This window comes from Panthera onca, chromosome B2, assembly GCF_046562875.1.
Source record: "Panthera onca isolate mPanOnc1 chromosome B2, mPanOnc1 haplotype 2, whole genome shotgun sequence".
NCBI classification, from domain to species: Eukaryota; Metazoa; Chordata; class Mammalia; order Carnivora; family Felidae; genus Panthera; species Panthera onca.
The window spans coordinates 97,416,286-97,432,157 of record NC_138343.1 but is presented as its reverse complement, the minus strand read 5'-3'; the positions used below and the strand labels follow the sequence as shown (position 1 = coordinate 97,432,157).

At 39.3% G+C, this 15,872-nt stretch overlaps 1 protein-coding gene and 1 long non-coding RNA gene across 5 annotated transcripts in view; both read right to left on the bottom strand.

Annotated features, from left to right (window-relative positions):
- LOC145715499 (uncharacterized) overlaps positions 1-13,953 on the bottom strand; it is a 29,045-nt gene extending 15,092 nt beyond the window's left edge. For 2 of the 4 annotated variants that reach the window (XR_014137711.1, XR_014137713.1), the window contains exon 1: positions 235-13,953. This is a non-coding gene — a long non-coding RNA (uncharacterized LOC145715499). The remainder of the gene's footprint in view (positions 1-234) is intronic. The other 2 variants (XR_014137710.1, XR_014137712.1) reach the window with 2 other exon arrangements.
- Positions 1-15,872, bottom strand: part of FOXO3 (forkhead box O3) — a 124,968-nt gene that overhangs the window by 83,193 nt on the left and 25,903 nt on the right.

The window sequence follows — 15,872 nt, the reverse complement described above, 5'->3', positions numbered from 1 at the left end:
CCCATTAAGCAACTCCTTTCCTGCATTCTCTTTATAGCAAAAGTAATGCTTGACAAATTAGGTTGTATGTAACACCTGGATGTAAGAATGACTGGCTTGATGTTCAATAATACACTTTCCTTCCTAGGCCAAAAGGTGTGTGAATGTTCTAGATACTTAATGTTAAGATCACTGGTGCAGTAAGGATCATGATAAACTGGGAAAAATGAAAAGAGAAGATTTTCTTTATCATACCTGAGAAAGTGAATAGTTTTCATGGATGATGCTTTGCTTTATCTGCTCATTTCTTTATTAGTCTTCGGCTACAAACTTGTAGAAGATATTTAAATGGCTGAATGAATAATAATTCTTATAACTTTAAAGAGAAAAATGCCAGATTCTTCCAGCCTCCTTAATTTGTTTATTGGTAAGAATGGGATCTGTCTTTGTCACAGGACACTAACTGAGCACCAAAGAAGTTAGTAAGCACAATCTCTTCTGAAATCATCCAATCTCCTACAGAGTGATTTGCCATTCTAACAATAAAACAATTTTTACTGAAATCTTGATTCATCTTAAATATGGTACCCACAGATGAAGAAAAGTAACTACAGATTTCAAAACACAAAGAGAAAAAAATGTCTTACCTGGAAGGAATGTCAGTTTGCCATATTCTACCAGAAAGTAATTTTCAAGCCAAAGATTTCATTTATCTCAGAAAACAAATACATTCAGGTTTTAGTAGATAAATATTCTTCTTCCTGCTTTATCCCTTCAAAATCACTGCCTAGTCACACTGAGAAAAACACTAAAACACTTTAGTGGAAGAAGGGAGAAAAAAAGCAACTACTGCTCTACATACTCTTAACTTCCATTAAAGGACTATACTTAACTCTCATCTATAAGAGTAAAAAATGGGCTACTATCCTGATAAAACACATACACACTCTCTTACCTATATTGCTTATATTAATCAGTTTTTACAAAAAGTGATTCACATCTTGAAGGTTTTCCTTTGTTTAAGTCTATTAGTGATGGCAGCACACCCATGTTTAATTCTTCTGGATGAACATAAGGTAGAAAAGAGACAAGGCACAAGATTAGGCAGACTGAGTGATTTCTTGCAATTCTCTGTTCCCACCTTTTTTTTTTTAAGATTTTTTTTTTTTAATCCCAATACCCAGTGGGGAGTTTAATCTCAATACCCAATGGGGATTTTGAATTTACAACCCTGAGATTAAGAGTCCCCTGTTTCACCAACTGAGCCAGCCAAGCACCCCTCTGTACCCATCTTATAACAAATCCACTGAGGCTCTACAAAACCACTTCAGTAGAGTCCCAAACTTAATATAAAGATAAGATTTTAATGGTACTTCCACTATTCTGAAAGATTTTCTTAGGCTAAGTGGGACTGGAAAAGAGTTAAGTTGTAAGTATATGTGGCTAGAGGCGGGGTATGGTAGAGATTAACAAGGATTTTTTGAAAGTAATAATGTTCTGTGTTGGCAAAGGTATGAGGAATGGGTAAATGGGCACTTTCATACACTGCTGGTAGAATTTTAACAGGACAGATATTAGAGAAAAAAAAACAAAGTTTTAAAATTCTGCGCACTCTGAGGTATCAATTCCACTTCTAGAAAACAAAAGTAGATGTGCATTAAGGCTTACCTATAAGGTTCTTATCAGTGTACTCATAACAGCAAAAAAACTGGAGGGAAAAGAGCCTTAATCCATCTAGAAATAACCAACTAAAAAATGACATATTTATTCTATACAATGAAAAACAATGTCATACAAAGGAAATATTACGCCATCATTAAAATGAAGTCATTGGGCATTTATCCCAGAGAAAAACTTATGTTCAAATTTTTTTTATGTTTATTTATTTTTAAGAGAGAGAGAGAGCGAGCAAGCGAGCATGGGGGAGTGGCAGAGAGAGAGGGAGACACAGAATCTGAAGCAGGCTCCAGGCTCTGAGCTGTGAGCATAGAGCCTGATACGGGGCTTTCAACTCACGAACAGTGAGATCATGACCTGAGCCAAAGTCGGACATGTAACTGACTGAGCCACCCAGGCGCCCCAAGAAAAACTGATGTTCATACAAAAACATGTATACAAATGTTCAAAGAAGTTTTATTCAAAATAGCCAAAAGCTGGAAAAACCCAAATATGCAATCAACTGATAAATGGATAAATAAAATGTGATATATCCGTACAGAGGGAATACTAGACAGGAAAAAATAGAAAACTATTGGTACATGCAATTTTCTGAATAAATATCCAGAGAATTAGGCTGAATGGAAAAAGCCAATCCCAAAGGTCACACAAGCTGTATAATTGCACTTATACAACATTCTTGAAATGACTACATTAAAAAAATGGAGAACAGATTAGTGGTTGCCAGGGGCCAGGGTGGAGATAAGAAAAAGAAGGTGGGTATGGCTACAGAATCCTTGTGGTGATGGAAATGTTCTGTATCTCGACTGTATCAATGCCAGTAAATTGGTTGGGTGTACCATAGTTTTGCAAGATATTATCGCTGGGAGAACCTGGGACCTCCTCTTTCTTACAACTGTATGTAAATTTACAATTATCTCAAAATAAGACATTTAAATTTAATTTTTATTTTTTTAATGTTTATTTTTGAGACAGAGACAGAGCGTGAGTGAGAGAGGGGCAGAGAGAGAGGGAGACACAGAATCTGAAGCAGGCTCAAGGCTCTAAGCTGTCAGTATAGAGCCCGACGCAGGTCTCAAACTCACGAATGGCGAGATCATGACCTGAGCCAAAGTTGGACGTTTAACTGACTAAGACACCTAGGCGCCCAGACATTTAAATTTTAAAAATGAAATCATTAACAATTATTTAGTGACATTGAAAAGTCTCTATAATCCCTCCTCCCTTATGAAAATTAGTCAAGATATCAAACTAGCAAGTTCCTGAGGCTTAAAGGAGAAAACCAGGTGTTAAAGCTATAGGTATAATACATAATCCCAGTCAACCAAACCAAGAAATAAGCACAAAGAAACGTTCACAATAAGCTGCAGAATTATAGGTGATTTTTATTTCCTTCATTTTTGCAATTTGTAGTTTTCAAATTTTTCTCAATGAACACAGATACCCTAATAATAAAAGGAAATAAATTTTAAAGGCTTTTATCTATGGAACACCAACTTGTGTTAACTGGTCTTCCCAGGTAACACAACTAGGTTTTGACAGTACTCTTGAAGTGAATGACTTAAAGGAAAAAACAAATGTAACTATGTGTAGTGATGAATGTTAACTAAACTTACCGCAGTAATCATTTTGCAATCTACACATATTAAGTCATTATGTTGTATGCCTAAAACTAATACAATGTTATATGTCAATTATATCTCAATAAAAAATAAAGTAAATAAGTGAATGGCTTACCCCTCAAAAGTCTTGAAAACACAGGAATACCTAGGGGCAAGTTGTGCTGACCAGTAACTCAAATCTTGCCCAAACAGAAGGCTGATTCAGATTCACGTGGAAGGAAAGAACTGGCCACCCAATGTTGGAATTTGGCTACATTCTATTCTATAGAATACCTATAATATCTGTATTCTATTCTGAATTGAAAAGTGAAATGGAACAATCTACATCGACAGTCAAGAATAAATGAGATGGAAAGACGTTGGAATCTGTCTGAAGAAATGGGATAGCCCTTAACAGAAACAACTGTACATAATGGATGTAGAGTGGGCTTACTTCTCAATATATCTATTCTAAAGCATTTCTAAGTCTGTGAGTCAGATTTTAATGTACTAAGTGGGGGTTTTTTGCTTTTTTTTTTTTTTTTAAGGAAAATGAGAAGGATTCTAGAAAAGTAAATGCACTGAACTGCAATAAAAGGTTGGGACATCAAACTTGGGAAAGTCTTTTGTGGCAGATGATGAAGAAAAAGACCAGAAGCATCTCTGAGAAAGTATAACATTCCCATTGAGTTCCAGAGGATGGAACATATTGGGTGAAAGGTCATTATGAGAAGTCTATAATCGTAAACTATTTATGGTGCTTGACTATTGACTACCGAACACCATTCAAATAAGAGATAATTGTGTTCAAAATGTAAATCCACAAACTATGGCTGTAATATGCGCACATACACACAGACATATACACACACTATCCTAGGCATAGCTGAGAGCATACAGTATAGAAATTAATTTATTTTTGGTCCCAGAATAAGCAACAAAGTTAGTACACCTAGAAGGATTATATTTTTCTCTTTTATATAAGATTTCCCTGCCTAAAGAGAAAATCCCCATTAAAAAAGGTTATGTTTTTAAAGAACACTCCTGTATCTGTTTCAGTTCAGAAGAGTCATTTACTTATTACCTAGAATAACAACAGGGGAAAAGGAAGAAGGAAAACAGGGAATAAAGCAACTTGCATTAATAGTCATTCTAATCTAGCAATGAGCAAACAGCACTCATCCAAGTTTCTAATGAACTCAGATTGCACCTCAAGTTTCTTATATAATAATTACTAGCAATCTTTTTATTAATTACATCGAAAAAGAAATGGGATAAAGAACATGCACAGATGAGAATTTGAGAAATTCCTTCCTGGTCATCAGAAGCCAAAAGTGAAGGAGGTGGAGGGTCATGTGTGAAGACAGAGGGCTCCTGCCCTAAGTCGAAATCTCCAACCACCACCAGGTTGCAGTAACAGGAAAAGAGACTATCAACCATCTGCATCTTGCTATATAATTCTTGTTGGCATTCCTGGAAGCCATTTGTCTGCCAAACCAATTCCATGAATGGGAGCCTTCCCAGAACATATTAAGAATTCTTTCCCTAAATTTCTGTTTCCATGATGGTGAATTTCCAGTAAGTCAATCACCACAGAATGTGTGACACTTCTCCCTCCCTGCTCCTACCACCAAATCTGGACAGCCCCAAAACCTTTTGGAATTATGCTTCTGACTCATGTTGTACTTAACTTGTTCGAGAGAAAGCTCCTGATTCCTGCCCTGTTTCCCAGCAGGCACCAGCACAGACAGCTGGTTCAGAGCAATGGGTCAGTGTGTCCCAGTGGCTCTTTTGTGCACATCCTGCTTGTGGTTGCCTCAGTTCAGTTTATCACTCAGCAAGTGCTTGGTAATCCCCTGTCATCCCCACCCTACGAACGTCCGTATCAGCAGAGCTGGGTAGCAACAAGTCAGCAGAATTCAGCCAATCAATCCATTCCTCCTCTGGAACTGAGGTGACTCAAGTAAAGATGAAGAAAGTCTGAAGAACACAATTCTGGGGCTGAAAGACGACTTCAGACTGAGAGAAGCACAGGGGTTTTTCCCTCCCTAAATTGGGAGAGATAGAAGAAGGGAGGGTCAAGAGGAAGAAGGCAAGGATTCCAGTAGATTATGCAATAGGATTTGTATATGTAATATACATACATGTACAATATGGTATGTTATGAACTGCATGGGAATTGGATCCTTAAAGGAAAATATATGCCCCACCACATAATTGGGAACCTCAAAACTCCATGAGGGGAATTATGTTTTTTGTTAAAATTTTTTCTTGCTTGATTAGAATGTTCAAAAATTCCATCTTAGAATTTGCAGACTTAGAAGAGATTATTTAACAAATACGGCTGACTATAAGTAGTTTCAGCAAAGGAAGAAGAATCACTAACTTAAAAAAACCAAAACATAAATTCTAATTTTAGGACCTCTTTAGTACTCTAGTAGGTGGCATGTGATGGGCTCTGTGATACATCTGAAGAGTCAGGCAGACCTAAGTGCTTATTAAAAATTAGAGGAAACAGGTTTGTTCCTGAAATAGCTCTCTGCCTACTGCACATGCTGCGGCTGGACTCAGCCACATAAAGGTCTACAGTATGAGCCACCAAAGCCTATTAATACTACAGAATATCTGTGTAAAAAAAAATTCCTTGAAACATATTAAACATGGAGTATCTAACCAAGAGAATGCTGGGCTCAGGGGACTGATAACAATGCATAATGGTATCAAAGTATCCCTTTGCCCTGCACTGCTAGCTTAAATTTAGCCCACGGAGTCCCTTATTTCACAAAGTCATTATCTAGAATGGGTATGAACACCACAAGGCAGCTCAGAGATGTCCTGATCCAATTAAAGACAGCACAAGGATTTTGTTTAATAAAGAAAGCAATTTTTCTTAAATGACCATCCTCACAGCTAAAAAGAAAAATGCCTTCCACATTCAGAATCACAACCAATTTTTTTATGCTTAAGCCCCATTACCTATTATCAGCCTGGGGGGCTTCTGGATTAATGGGGACAAAGAAGTTGAAAGAGTGAACCTCTAGGGTGACACTGTTTCTAATGGCTCAACCAAACAGTCTCCGGTCTGCCTCTCTTCCTCATGTAGCCACAGTAAGAACTTACACAACCTCTGAGCTACACAAAGACCAACACAGCTCTCAACATAGCCCAACAGCATCACCCACATTCCAGCACTCCCTCCTCTGGGGCAAGTGAAGGCACAACTGCATGGCTCACTTAGCTGCTGCCACCTCCAGAGCGAAATTTTCTCTCCAGTCCTTTGGGATTCTCTCTGCTTATTGCCGTTCAGGACATCATGCACACCTCAGATTCTAAAAAGTCAGAAAGGACTACTTTATCTAGTCCAAGCATTTCACTTCTCAAAGTGTGTTCTGCTGATAACTATTTTCTGCATTAAAGAAAACAAAACAAAACAAAACATTTGGACCCAAAGCTGTTTGGGATATGCTGGGTTCAACTATGTAAAACAGGTTTTTTTGTTTGTTTGTTTGTTTGTTCTGTTTTTTACTGCAGGGCTTCTCGGGAACTTCAACCTGCAGATACATGTCTTGAAGCCCCTAAAGGGCAATAGCATATTAAGTATTTTCTAAACTCACTGAACGACAGATCTCTTTTTAAATAAAATGTGGAAACAGTCTAAGGGTTCTAGATTCTCCTCCCAAACTTCCTACAATTTTGCCTATGAACAGGTGCACATTTACCTCTCTCTTTCCCCTAAACATCCCTTCTCAGTGCTCCTATCTCTGATGTCCATTTCCTGTCTAAACTTTCCCACTCCTTCGCAAACATTTTCCTTCCCTGCTTACAGAAGATACTTGAGATGTTCATCCTTCAACAACCTGTAACTTTTTTTTTTTTAATACTTATTTTTGAGACAGAGAGACAGAGCATGAACGGGGGAGGGTCAGAGAGAGAGGGAGACACAGAATCTGAAGCAGGCTCCAGGCTCTGAGCGGTCAGCACAGAGCCCGACGTGGGGCTCGAACCCACGGACCGTGAGATCATACTCTGAGCCAAAGTTGGACGCTTAACTGACTGAGCCACCCAGGTGCCCCAACCTGTAACTTTTTAAGTAATCTGGACATTTTCCCCATATATCTCTGAGTCTGCATTACTACTTTTATTTGAGCGATTTTCCTAATTACAGTATTTATCTTATTTTATTTTATTTTAATTTTTTAGAGAGAGTGTGTGTGTGAGCAGTAGAGGCAGAGAGAAAGAATCTTAAGCAGGCTCCACACCCAGTGCAGAGTCCAACTCGGTGCTTGAGCTCACGACCCTGAGGTCATGACCTGAACCAAAATCAAGAGTCAGACACTTAACTGGAGCTACCAGGAGCCCCTTAGAATATTAACCAGGAGCCAAGGATGGGATTTAGAGGGTCCTTAAGCCTCTGAAATCATATGCAAATCAGATGCAAAATGTCTTATGTAACCACATTTTTCTGAGATGGGCAGTAAAACTTTTTCAAAGGGGTCAATTATTCCTCAAAATAGCAAATAGCAAACGTGGTATTACAAAAGTGCTTTTAATGCTAAGGGATAATTGAATGGAGAGGAAAAATTAAAAAAAAATCACGCTTTTGATCTTTATGGTAAAATAATACATACTGACAGATTATAAGTTTGGGGGGCATTCTTCAAAGTAAGTGAACATTTTAGGAAGAAAAAAATAAGGATAAGTTTATACAACAAGGACAGGAGGAAGGAAACAAAGTCTAGACAGGGTCTGACAGAATGATGGGGAACAGGGCTGTCACGATTAAAATATTTATTTTACTAGAATATCAAAATGTTCTATACTTGGCTCATTAATGCAAAACCAATTTCCAGCAGAAATATGAAGCTTATCACTAATAAGGTACAATGGTGACTTGGCCTGTTAACACCAGCAGGTCCCTCATATCATGTGGTCTTACAGAGGTCACTATTTCATGTGCATGCAAAAAGCTCCCTTAGACAGCAATTGCTACAAACAGAAAAGTAGGTTTTACCCTAAGTCTTAGGAATAAGAGACATTAAGAAGGAAGATTCTATAAAGTTTCCATTTTTGTTAATTTTCTAGAGTAGAGGCGCCTGCCTGGGTGGCTCAGTTGGTTAAGCGTCCAACTTCAGCTCAGGTCATGATCTCGCACTCCGTGAGTTCAAGCCCCGCATCAGGCTCTATGCTGACAGCTCAAAGCCTGGAGCCTGTTTCGGATTCTGTGTCTCCCTCTCTTTCTGCCCCTCCCCCGCTCATGCTCTGTCTCTCTCACTCTCAAAAATGAGTAAATGTTAAAAAAAAACTTTTTTTAAATTCTTTTCTAGAGTAAATAACCAACCTTTGGGAATTGTATGAACAAACTTGCCTTTCCTCCAAAAAAAGCATATTTCTAAGGCAGAGAGAACATCAAATAATAAAAGGGCAAAAGGGTCCCCTGTACCCAATAGCCTGTATTGAGTTTTTTAATAACAAAAACTTACATTGTTACTCATACAATGGCCATACCTGGGAAATTAATTCAACATAATAAGCCCAAAGTTTTTCTATATTGCTAAATTCAGCTTTAAGTAGAAGAGTTTGAGAGGTGAGTTACAATTAAAAGTATTTTTGGGGTGCCTGGCTGGCTCAGTCAGTGGGTTCTGATCTTGGGGTTTTCAGTTGAGCCCCACGTTGGGATGTAGAGATTACTTAAAAATAAAATCTTAGGGAGTACCTGGGCGGCTCAGTCAGTTAAGCATCTGACTTTGGGTCAGGCCATGATCTTACGATTCATGAGTTTAGCCCCACATCGGCTGCCAGCACAGAGCCTGCTTCAGAACCTGTCTCCCTCTCTCTCTGCCCCTCCCTGGTCACACATACTTTCTCTCTCTGTCAAAAATAAGCATTTTTTAAAAAATAAATAGAATCTTAAAAAAGAAAGCATTTTCACTTTACCTCCTTCTCCAGAAGTATTTTCAGTATTCCTGAAAACTCTATTTGCATTCCATATCACTACCTAGAAACACTATATATGCACACCTCTATAAACTCAACAAAAAATAAGCAGGAGGCTTTTGGCCTCAAGAACTTGTGGCTTGACAAGAGTTTACAAAACCCAGCTGCCTGAGGGATGGGTGAGTGGGATGGGTGGAAGTCACACCCCCACCCCCCAAAAAATCTCTCCTTGAGTACGACATTAAGATATCGGGAGGATAAACTGAACTCTCAGTTCTTGCTAGTGCTGTCTGGGGAACCACTGTGAAGATATCTTGGATCACAAAGCTCTCCACCAAAAATTACATCCTTTCCCTGCCACTACAGACCACTCATACAGGTTCTGAAATGGCTTCCAGGAGCACACAAAGGAAGAGAGCTGCCCACAAAACTCCTCAGGTGAAGCCCATTCTTCTCTCACTGCATAGGGCAGGCGTTTGGAAAGAGCTGGAGCTCTGCCAGATTCAACAAAGCCAGATTTGGGGATGAGAGGCTGGGCTGTCCTGAACTCCTACACTGGCTGAGTCACTGGGACATGCCATGCCAGACCCAGAGGCCCAAGGGACTCAAGGGGGCACAGAAGCCAGGGGCCACCACCAAGGAGGCAGGGTTCGGATGTGCCATCTACATTCTTGGGAGTTTAGAAAGCAGTAATTCAAAAACAGTATGGCAAAAAGCCAAAAGAAGAAGAGGGCCAGAGATGGAGGCAAGCGCAAAGAGGGAAATGGGACTGATGTGGGGAAGGAGGAAAGGAAGTAACTGGATGCGTCTTGCCTCACAGAAACCTTTGGGGAACATGGATGATGCTACTACAATCCATGAGGCCATTTCATACCTTTATTCTGTCAATAAAGAACCAAAATTCCAGTAACTTGACAGCTTTGTTTTCTTCATTTGGCATTTAAACCTTAGGAGTATGAAACATGCTTCTGATATACTACAACTCCCCTGAGAAGAAAAAAGAGAACGGGGACTCTCTTTTCTTCCCTGAAGCTTTGCAAACTTTACCTGTTGTCATTTTGTAAAAAACACAGCTGAAATCAATCTAAGTATCTCAAGCTGCCCCTTCCCAGCCCCCTACTTTTGAAATTAATTTGCCAACAACCGTTTTAGGAGGGGGAAAAACAAGAGGGAAGAATATCCACATACAGCTTTGTGCCATCTCTCCTCTCTTTGCTTTAGCAGTTTTAAGAAAAGTCCAAGTTAACACAAACAAAACACAAAACCTAAAGATGTCCAAAAGAAATACATAGCAAAGGAAAAAAATATTTACTTTTCCCTCCCCACCCCCCAATTATTTAGCTTTCCTCAGGCACAGTTAACCTTCTGGCACAACCTTTACTCAGTCTCTCAAGCTCATCTATTTAAAAACAGTAAGATCTAAAATATCTGCACACCCTATTTCACAATCAACATCTTTTGATAAACTAGGAAATAAAGGAACATCTTGTTACTATAAAGTGTAATCCTCCCTTCTAAGAAAAAAAACACTTGGACCAAATCCAGCTAACATGATCCATTAAGAACATGCTAGTTCTTTCTTAGAGGTTAACCTTGACCGTACACGGAAGACTTAAACTTTAAAAACACTCAACAATATTCCTGATACCTACATGTTCAAATAACCCACTAAATTATACTTTCCCAAGCATTCACACATTTCTCTGAGGATACACTAGAGAAAGGCCCTCTCAAGTTTCTAATGGTGTCAAGATTGAGATTAAAGACTGGAGGCCAGTGAAAGCACGGAGACCCCTCATCCCCCTGCTTACCCACTGAATGACTACTGCACAGCCTCTCAACAAATGCTTCTCAGACTCTGACACCACAACAAATGTGCAACCTGAAGCCCCAGCTGTGGCAGACAAATGCCAGAAGCACAATTCATGACACTTTTAGCATTCACACAGAAGCTTACACAAGTGTGAGGAACCACAGCACAATTATCTGAGGAACATACACCCTTTTCCCACACACTTCCATTCCAAAAGGCGAGCAATGTTTATGGAACCTCCTACTTGAAAAATAATTTCAGGTGAATTTAAAGTTCATTCTTGCTTGCTACTAACAAGGACTTCTTTTCTTCCTCAAAGAAAAGAATTTCTATTGCTCAAAGCATGAAAGGATGGGGGAGGCAAAAGAGAAAGGTGTTAAGACTCTCATGTAATCATGAATAAAAAGATAGCTGAAGAAACATGAAAGCAAAGGGCCTGGCTTTCAGTGCTCAGTGCTATAAAAAAAAAAAAAAAAAAAAAAAAAAACTGGCCAAAATGTATTATCTGTTCTTCAAGAAATCCCCAACCATAGCCTTTCCTGACTTTTCTTCATAAATCAACTTTACTGAAGTATAATTTAACATCAAAAAATGCACCCATTTTAAGCATACTGTTAGATGAATTTTGGCAAATGTATACACCAGTGTAACCACCACAATAATGATATAGAACATTTTCATCTCTCTAGAGAGTTCCCTTATTGCAATCTCCTCTCAACTCACAGCCCCTGGCAATCACTGATCTGCTGTCACCATGGGTTAGTTGGGCCTTTTCTAGAACTTCATATAAATGGGAACAAATAGTTTGTACTCTTCTGCATGTTTCTGAGATTCATCGATGTTTTATATCAATGGTTTCTCTTTATTGTTGAATAGTATTCCCTTTGTATCAATATAACACAATTTTCCAAACTTTTTTTTAAAACAAAAAGACAGCATTGGGATGAGCACTGGGTGTCATATGTAAGCAATGAATCCTGGGAATCTACCCCCAAAACCAGGAGCACCCTGTATACACTGTATGTTAGCCAACTTGATAATAAATTATATTAAAAATAAAATAAAAAATAAAACAAAAAAGCAGCAATGACTGACTTCAAAACACATACATAAAACTTTTTAAGAACACCATTATTTCTTTTTCTCAAGGTAACTGGAACCCATAAACTATATGAAGTGCAGACCACAAAACCTTTGGCTTCAGGAACACGAAGTTTTGTTTTGTTTCACCTCCCTATACAATAACTTGTTCAATGGAAAGAAAAACAATAACCTGACATTTTTGTTTACTGCCAGCTCAAGATGTCATTCCAAACTACTGAAGAACTATGAGGAAACTCTCCAAGTAAATTTTCATGTGCTACTTCCTGAAAGTCTGACCAAAAAGTGAACTTAAGGACTATAATTTAATATGGTTCTGATTTAAATTTTGTTTAACCTAACCTAAACCATGAAGACTACTATTATTTTCAAGGGAATACAATTTGGGAAACACTGTCCTAACAGATATAATGTACATCTCTCACATGGTACTTAGCTTTAGGATAGCTGCCTATCACAGACATGGTTATACTCTGAATGTTAACGGACCACTCTTATCCAATTGTTGGGTACAAAGCTAAAAACAGAGTTTCTCAGGGCACCTGGAAACTGGCTCAGTCGGTTAAGCATTGACTTGATTTCAGCTCAGGCAATGAATGATCTTGCAGTTCATGAGCCTGAGCCCTGTGTAGGGCTCTGCGCTGACAGTGTGGAACCTGCTTAGAATTTTCTCTCTCTCTCTCTCTCTCTCTCTCTCTCTCTCTCTCTCTCTCTCTCTCTCTCTCTGCCCCTCCCCTGCTCATGCACTTGCCCATGCGTGCTCTCTCTCAAAATAAATAAACTTAAAAAAAAAAAAAGTTTCTCAAGATCTCCCAGTGAGTCCCAGCCACACCTGTGAAATGAAAAACTCTAATCCTTAGAAGCAAAGGAAATCTCTGTACCCTCAGCCCCCGCTGCCCTACCCATGACGAAGCAGGTCTTTATAACAGTCACAAAGGCAGGCAGCAGCATCTTCTAAACGAAAAGGCCTGGACTGAGAAGACTACTTCCTGTCCACACTGCCTAACTAACCAGCTGGGTGTGCTGAGCCTACCACCAAGTTCTAGGCCTCAGTTTTCTTTTTCTATCAAATGAGGCAGCTGACCTAGAATGAGCTGTAATGTACCCTCCAGTCTGAAAGCTGTAACAGGAGTCTCATAAAAAAGCAATCATCCCAAGACTAAAAGGAGAAAAGTTGTGTATTTTTTGAACCATAATATAATTTATGAACATGGCATCCAAAATTCTGACAGAAACATCAGTCTCAATTCTCCATTCATAATTCTTGGCTGTTACAGTCTTTAAATAAGTACTTTTATTTTGTCTATCCATTACCTCTTTCTTTTCCTCTAATTTGAGTATTATCCCTCAAAAAAGAAAAGCACTAGGGTGCCTGGGTGGCTCAGTCTGTTGAGTTTTAGACTCTTGATGGTCAGGGTGGCTCAGGTCAAGATCCCAGGGTCATGAGATCCAGCCCCACAACAGGCTTCACTCTGAGCATGAGCATGGAGCCTGCTTGGGATTCTTTCACCCCGTCCCTCTGCCCCTCTCCCCTGCTGCGGGCTCCCGCTCTAAAACAAAAACACACACAGAAATTAAATCCTATCAATGAGTTGCAGTCTTCATATTTAACTTTACACATCTGTGCCTGTTGTTGTCTGAATACCAATGCTTAAGAGTTTTTATTATGACACTGTACAGAACATGACATCCTTTGATTAAGAATAAATCTCTAGAAGGTGAAAAGTTTCCTTGGGAAAAAAAATTGCCACTTCATTTTACAATAGTTTCTTTCCAGGCAATGTCCTTTTGATTTTTCACGAAATTGCAAAGGATCACTTCAGCCTAATATTCAGTATGAAAGTTTTTTTACTCACAATTAGAAGGCTGTGTCTTAGAGTCCGCATTAGGCAACACTGTATAATCCAAAAGCCCCTTAAATTTCCCATAAGTGTCTAAACAGAGCACCGCTTTCCCAAATATTAGTCACAGAATCTGGTGCAGTAGAGCCAGCCACCCGGCTCTAGCAAGAGCCACCCCCTGCCTGATTCCTCCTCTTGCTCTTAAAGTTAATAGCAGTTAAAACTGAGTTTCTGCTGCCAGAGTGCAGGGGAGTGGGCCTGCAGGTCCTCACTGGAATCTGGAGAAGGACGGATGGCTGCACTCGAAGAACAAAAGCCTGCCTCACGGATGAGGCACTTTCCAAGACAGTCAGGAATGGCAGGGCTGAGAGAACGCTGGCGGCAGCGCTTGTGGAAGGCGCACGGTCCCTCTTAGTACTAAATGTCCCCAGCACTTGAAGAGGAAGTAAACAAGGATCCGGGTTATGCAGGCGTCTGTATGGCCCCGGGGCAGCCAAGGCCTGGTCAGTCAAGACTCTCGACTCCCAGTCAGGGGGCACTTACGTCATGAAGCTCCAAAATGTGGGCTGCGTGTGACCAGGAAAAATTACAAAGTCCAGTTTAAATACAGCCTGTATTTCTACCAGTTAGATTTTTTTTTTTCAAAAACAATAATTTTCTGAAAAAGTTAAGTAAAGCTGGAACATGGAAAACAGCTACATGTGGAATGGTCCACAGGAATAGCACACAGCCACTTAGAAGCCGTCCATTTTTCTCAAGACACATTTGCATCAAACTACTCCAACTCTGCCAGACCAAAAACAGGTTTGACTTTCCTGTCTTAGAAAATAGCCTCAGGAATGTCAATTTTTAAATGTTCTACTGCAGAACCTACAACATTATGTTTACTTAATAAATGCTAAGGAACTAAGATACTATCATTACTTTCCATCAAAAACTGTTTAAATATTCCTTCAAGTTTTTCCATTTTCCAGTCCCACCAGAACAAACTGTGTTCGTTCTTTCTTTCTTGGTTTTTTTTTTTTTTTTGCCTAGTTGCAGAAAATAATCCCAGCAGAGCCGAAAGCATCCTGCTGAGGTTTTGAGTGTGAGGGCAGGACCCAGTCAAGCTGTATTTTCTCTGTTTCTCCAACCTACTATATTCTGAGAGGCCCACACCATGGTTTCCCAGCTAGCAGGACACTGCATCTTGACTCACCACAAAGGCAGTCTCAGTGTGTCTTGATATTCTAAGTTTCTTCTTATCCTGCATCTCTGGGGTGAGGGTGAGGGACTAAGGAATACACAGATAGAAAACAGAAGCAGTTCTGACCAGAAAGAGGAAGTTGTTGTGCGTCTATACACATATATCTCATTTTGTATAACAAATATATTCTTGTAAAGTTGACTATAACTGAATTTCTACACTCTGATTCTTTAAAATGTAACAGCTCATTAAAGAAATGATTGTACAGCGACCTTAGCTTATATCTTTTTGTTAAATCTTAATTTTTCATATAGTTTAGCTTAAAAAAGTAATACTGTTATATCCAGGTAATGGTCCATGCAAATGAATCAGCATACCACCAAAAGAATAAGCCCAAATGCAGAAAAGAAACATGAACTGAACTTTCAAAATATATTAAAGTATAGCTCAAAAGTAATTTACTCAAAAAACAACTCACACCTATCATCTCTACCTTTGTTGAATTTATCAAAACATGTTCTTAAATGAGGTCACAAGGAATGCAACTGGTTAGATCATCACAACAATTAGAGCTTTAACTATGTTAAGGTTGCCTTAAATAGTCTCCATTGTAAGATGGAACCCTACATTGAGGAGGCAGGTCCCTTCTTTTTACTGCATAGGAGGTCTGAGAAGGATGGCACCAGCAACAGGCTGCAGGGGCGGGAGAGGAAGCCCTTCTCCGGCGTGTGTCCTAGTTA